Consider the following 6,528-nt stretch of genomic DNA (forward strand, 5'->3'; position numbering starts at 1 on the left):
GAGCAGTGCACATCAGAGTCTATTATCAAGAGAGGATTTTCTGTTCATTTCTCTCCTTGGTTCCCAGAAGACTTGAAAAGAGGAAGTGTTTTTACCCAGTGGTAAAATGAAAACTTGTGCTGTTTTTGTTCAGGCTTTGTGGATGTGCTTTATTCATTATAGCTTATTTTTATGGAGCTAGATGGCAGTAATCTATTTCTAAAGATACAGAAACCAAACTTAAGTTTTTTCATGATTATTCTGTGTCAAATTATTGACAGAATCAAAAAGAATTCAGATATGATTCTGAGTCCACAAAGAAGTAGACTCAAAGTTAACTCAAAGACTTTGATTAAGGCTGAGTACTTAGTTAACCATTTTTTAGGATCTTTTCCAGTTATTAAAAACTTTGAAATCAAATAAATAAATATAAATTAAATGTTTTCAGAAAATAGGAAAGTAGCATCTGAACCAGCTGAACTGCTTTCAGTTATGCTTTGGAAAGTGCTTTAGGATTTTATTTTGTAGTTACTGTTAGCTCTTTAAACTAGATCAGGCACTGGCAAACTATAGCCAGTGTGTCAGTTCTCTGCCATTCCTATTTTTGTAAATAAAATTTTTATTAGAATATAGCCAGGCTTACTGGGATCTGTACTGTTTGTGGCCATCTTCACACTGTAATGGCAGTGAGTAGTTGCAACAGAGACTCTGTGGCCCACAAACTTTAAAATATTTACTGTCTTTACAGAAAATGTTTTGTCAACCCCTAAAGCAGATTAATGAAACCTATAAAATAAAATATCATAAGGATTTATTCAAGAGTTTTCTTTTCTTCCATGTCTTTGTAATAATTTACTTACTTGACTGCTTTCTCCACTACATTAGTAAGTATTGTGAGAGCAGAGACACTCTTAGTCACCATTATGTCCCAGGCCCCAAAACATTACCTGAACATAGGTGTTCAGTCAGTGTCTATCAAATAAGTGCATTACTTGGAAGAAAAAGGTCGTCTTTGTATTCTACAGGACAATGGCCAGTAAGTACATCTTTTGCAGATTTTATGATTTCTTTAGAAACACAATAAAGAAGGAAAGGAATACCACTGCTTTTCTGGCTTTATTAGTCAGCGTTGCAATGATTTTTTTCCCCCAAACATATCAAATTTGAAATTGTCACCAAAGGTGCTCTGTTGCCTAATGAAATGTACTCCAAATTGTCTGCATCCTCATGTAACAAGTTTTTTTTCTTCTGAATTTAGGGAAGGTTTGCCAATTAACTTTTCTTGTGTTTTACTTTTTTAAGGTAAAAATAGCTTCAACATTCTTCTAATTATAAAATGATACACATTCATTATAAAATTAAAATTGCAAAAGAAAGGGGCGCCTGGGTGGCTCAGTCAGTGAAGCATCCAACTCTTGATTTCAGCTCAGGTCATGATCTCAAGGGTCCTGAGATCGAGCCCCATATTAGGCTGCAAGCTCAGTGTGGAGTCTGCTTGAGATTCTCTTTCTCCTTCTCCCTCTCCCCTTCTGCTCAGCATGCACGTGCACCCTCTCCTTTCTCTCAAATCTTTTTAAAATTGCAAAAGAAGAAAATGTCAAACATCCTATAATCTACCACCTAAAGTAGATATTTTTGATGAACATCTTGATCTTTTCGATGAACATCTTGATCTTTTCTTGCACTTAACCAATTATCTTTGCAGTGCCCAAATATTTAAAAACATGAGGGGCGCTTGGGTAGCTCAGTTGGTGAAGCGTCTTCCTTTGGCTCAGGTCATGATCCCAGTTGTGATCCCAGGGCCCTGGTATCCAGCTCCACATCAGGCTCTCTGCTCGGCAGGGAGCCTGCTTCTCCCTCTCCCACTGCCCCTCTCCCTACTTATGCTCTCTCTCTCTGATGAATAAATTAAAAATCTTTTAAAAAAAATTTTAAAACGAGCACTTTTATCAGTAAAGCAAGAGGTTATGTCAAACTATAATTTTGTCTGTCTACATGTCTGATATTGTCTAAAAAGCCAAATGCACAGATAGAAATAAATTCCTATATATAATACTGTGAAAGTTTTTGGGGGGAAACAACATACTTGTCATAACAAAGCTTTTATATGTGTAAGAGCTTTTAAAGATAAAATGTGTCAGCACAAAAATTCTGTGGGACAATGTCAGGATTTCTAAAATAACTGAGTAACTATGTAACATAACGATACCATTGTTTGCTTTAATTCTTTATCTCGTTTTTTAATTGTAACCTCACCGTAACTCCCTGAGTAGTTGCAATATGCAGAGAATAATCCAGCCTCTATTATTTCTGTGTTCTATATGTAGAAATAGAAATAGATTCAGAGAAGTTAAATAATTTGTCCAAGAACTAACAGTAAGTGTGAATTTTGAACTAATACTCCTATTTTTTTGTTAACAATTTTTCTTGATTACTTATTATTCTAAGCACCTTATGTACATTACTTCATTTAAATTCACATTGTCCATTCTATTTCCTGCCTCTTGAAGAAAATTCAAATGAAAGAGGAGACACTCCATGGATCTCTAGAAATCATGTTTGCAGGGGTCTTAATGGGAAAAAATTGGGGGGTGGAGGCATACTCTGTGTTTCCCTCGAGGCCAGTGATGTATACGTCTGGCTTTTGATTTCCTCTCCATTTATAGCCAGGATTTACCAAGATCCTCAAACTTTATAGTCTCAGGACTCTTTTACACTCTTAAAAATTATTGAGAAAGTAAAGAGTTTGTATTTATTTATTTGAGATAGAAACAGTGAGAGAAAGCATGAGTGGGGGTGGGGAGAGACAGAGGGAGAGGGAGAAGCAGGCTCTCCACTGAGCAGGGAGTCCGATGCGGGGCTCGATTCCAGGACCCTGGGATCATGACCTGAGCCAAAGGCAAACACTTAACTGACAGCTACCCAGGTGCCCCATATTGGTTTTGTATATATACATATATAGTTACAGTTATTTACTATATTTACAGAAGTTAAAACCAAGAGATTTTTTTTTTTCCTGCCACAGACAATTTTTGGTTGGCTATACAAAGGTGCATATTGGGTGTAGGGGGGTGAATTTGGGTTCCCCACTGAAGCAGGGAGGCCTGGAGTCATACCTGTTGCAGTAAATATTTTGCCTCTGATTTCCCCATCACTCCTGCACCTCCTCGTCTGTTCAACCAGCCTCCTTCCTTTTGTAACTTGTAGTCTATTTGACTCATATTTTCCCTTCCTTCCTATGTGAAATTTTGCTATCAGTCTGAGCTTTTGTTGCTTGGCATGTTGGGGAGATCCAAGGGTAACTTTTGGGACCAAGGGCCTGGCATGGCTCTGGTTTTTCAGGAAAGATCAGAACCAACCTCAGAAACCAGGCCATGGGGTAGATGAGAGGGAACTTTCCAGAACAAACCTCCCTGAGTTACAGGTGAGGATTACAGTAGTATGTTTCCCCATTGTCTTCTGAATGTTATGAAAAATGTTACCCTCCCATGGGTTAGTCCTAAAACCAAGAGATTTTTTAAAGTTATTTGTTTTTTAAATAAAAAAACTACATGTTAGGGGCGCCTGGGTGGCTCAGTCATTAAGTGTCTGCCTTCGGCTCAGGGCGTGATCCCAGAGTTCTGGAATCGAGCCCCACACCAGGCTCATCTGCTGGGAGCCTGCTTCTTCCTCTTCCACTCCCCCTACTTGTGTTCCCTCTCTCGCTGGCTGTCTCTCTGTCAAATAAATAAAATCTTAAAAAAACAAACAAACAAACAAAAAACTACATGTTAAGTAACATTTTTATGAAAGATAACTTTTCAAAAACAAAGATTTAGTGGTAAGTGTGGTATTGTTTCACGTTTTTTCAAATCTCTTTAATGTCTGTCTTGAGAAGATAGCTCTGTTCTGTTTCTTCATTCAATCTGTTACAATATCCAAGTTGTGTATCCTCTGAAAAACTTCACTGAATATTTGTGAGAGGAAAGAAGTCAGAAAACATCTTGGTATTATTATGAAAAGTTTTGAACTTATGGACCTCCTGAAGGGTCTCAGGGTCCCTGTCATACTTTGAGACTTGCTGCTTTAGGTAGTAGACACAGTGGTGCCTGTTGAAGAGACAAGGTCTAATCTGTCCCCTGGAATTAGTGGGGTTGAAGACAAAAGACAAAACAGTTGATGTACAAGAGTCTAATTCATCCCTTAAATTTTTACTGAAACTGATCAAGACCCAAAAAACAGACAAGATAACTACAAATATTGGGAAGTGCATTTAGTGCCAAGGAGAGAGAATGGAAGACAGGAGGTACCTACTTTAGATAGGGTGACCAGGAGAGGCCTCTGAGGAAGTGGAACAAGTGGAGACCCAAGCAATAAGAAGATAGCCATGTGAAGAGAGAGCAGCTTCTCTATCTAGCAAGTAATTACAGTTGTCTTAAGATATTTACTTGTTTATTATCTGCTTCTCCCACTAGGATATAAGCTCTATGCGGATGGGATCTTTTTCTTTCCTGTCCAGTTTTAGCACTTAATACGTTGCCTAGCACATAGGAAATACACCATAAAAGATTTCTGAATGGATGGAAAAGATCCTAGAGGACAGTGAGTAAAGAGGAGAGCAGCACAAAGTAAGGTCAGGGTGGCAGGGTTCCAATCACTTAAGGCCTAGCAAGCTATCAGAAGGTTTGTGTTTTATTCTAGGTACTCCAGGAAGTATTTAAAGGAGGAGAAGAACGTGTTCCACTTTATGTGTTAAGGTCACTCTTTCAGCTGTACGGAAAATGGATTAGAGGGGAAGCAATAGTGGAAGTGAAACCAGGTAGGCTTTCATAGGACTGCAGGTGAGAAATGGCAGCCTCTACTAAGGGCATATTAGCAACAATGGAGAAAAGAGGCAAAATCAAGGTATATTTTGGACATAGCATTGACACAACTTGCTAATGAAATTACAGAATGAGGAGAGGGTAAATCAAGATGACACCTAGATTTCCTTCTTGGTCCCTTGAGTAGATGGTGGTGCCAATGTATTGAGATGAGAAAGTTTGGGGAAGCCTGCAGTGGAGAGGACCATGTCTGCAGGCAAAAATCAAGGGCACTTCTATGAGTGTGTTCAATTTGAGATATCTGTGCAACACCTAAGAGGATGTGTCCGCTAGGCACTGTGGATATTCAAATCTGGAATTCAGGGAAAAGGTCAAGGCTGGAGACAAAAAGTTCGGAACCTTAAGCATAAAGATGATATATAAATCCACGGGAACTGAGGTAGTCAGTCAGGGAGACAGCCTTAGAGAGATGTCTTGGGGCCAAGCACTGAGGAACCCCAGCATTTAGGCTAGATAAAGGGAGCCAAAAAGGGGAGAGAAGAGAGGTCAGTGAGGTAGAGGTCAATGAGGTGGAAGAAAAACCAAGAAAGAAGCTAAGGATGGGTGCTCCTGGGTGGTTCTAAGAACATACAGGACTGGCAGTGAATACACTTGGGGAGGGGAGGAAGGCAGTGAAGCTGCATCTAAGTCTTAAAGGGTCTCTAGGAGTAATCCTGGCAAAGATGGGGGAAAGTAGGCATTTTCTAGCAGCAAGAGCAGAATTGAAGAAATCCTGGGGACAGGGAGCAGGGAATATATGAGGAAGTCACAAATTAAGAGGGAATGATGAGCAGTGAGGCTTGAGAAGCGGGCAGAAACCACCATGTCACAAAGGGGCTTCCATGTGATAGGGTTGGATAGGACCTTTTATTCCTTATTACCAAGGTAATAAGATGCTCATTGTAGAAAATGGTTAAATATGTAAAAAGGAGAAATCAAAAAGGAAATCACTCCCCAGGGATTTTACATTTATCTCCTATACATTTTTATGTAGTTGAAACTTTTATAGATTGTTGCTTTTTTGCTTAACATATTAAACACTTCGCCCGTGATACTGAAGGCTTCATAAACATCTTTTTAAGTGACTAGATCGTATTTCACAATGGAATCAAACTAATTTTGTGTTTAAACACAATGTTCTGTGTTTACAGTATTCCAAATTTACACAGGATGCTTTGAAAGACTTTTGTAATTTTTGACATAAATTTCTTTTAAAACTCCTTGGTCGATGTCAAACGGCTTTCTACCCAGGTTTTCCCAGTTGACTCTTTAAGATTTCTGCGTTGACTGTTTAGAACAATCACCACGGAAGCTGTGTGAAGAAAGGATGGGGGCGGGGCGGCGGGGGTGGGGAGACCTGTTAAGAGTTGCTACAGCTGTTTCGCAGAGAAGACCCGGCGTCCCGCAGCCTTGTTAGCAAACTATGCACACCCTTCCCCTCGACCCCCGCCCCAGCCGAAGCATCAGGCGAAGGGTTCGTTAGAAACGTCAGAACCTCAGGTCCCAGCCCAGACCTACCTAATTTCAATCCGCATTTTAACAAGATCCCCAGAAGGTTCCTATGGCCATTCAAGTGTGAGAAGCACAGATGGAGACTGGTGGTTTCAAACTGCTGCACACTACAATCACCTGGGGAGCTCTAGCCAAAGCTGAGGTCATACGCATACCAATTAAATCAATCTCAGCGAGCGGGACCAAAAAACCAAAA

The sequence above is a fragment of the Ailuropoda melanoleuca genome, chromosome 15 (assembly GCF_002007445.2).
Source record: "Ailuropoda melanoleuca isolate Jingjing chromosome 15, ASM200744v2, whole genome shotgun sequence".
Classification (NCBI taxonomy): Eukaryota; Metazoa; Chordata; class Mammalia; order Carnivora; family Ursidae; genus Ailuropoda; species Ailuropoda melanoleuca.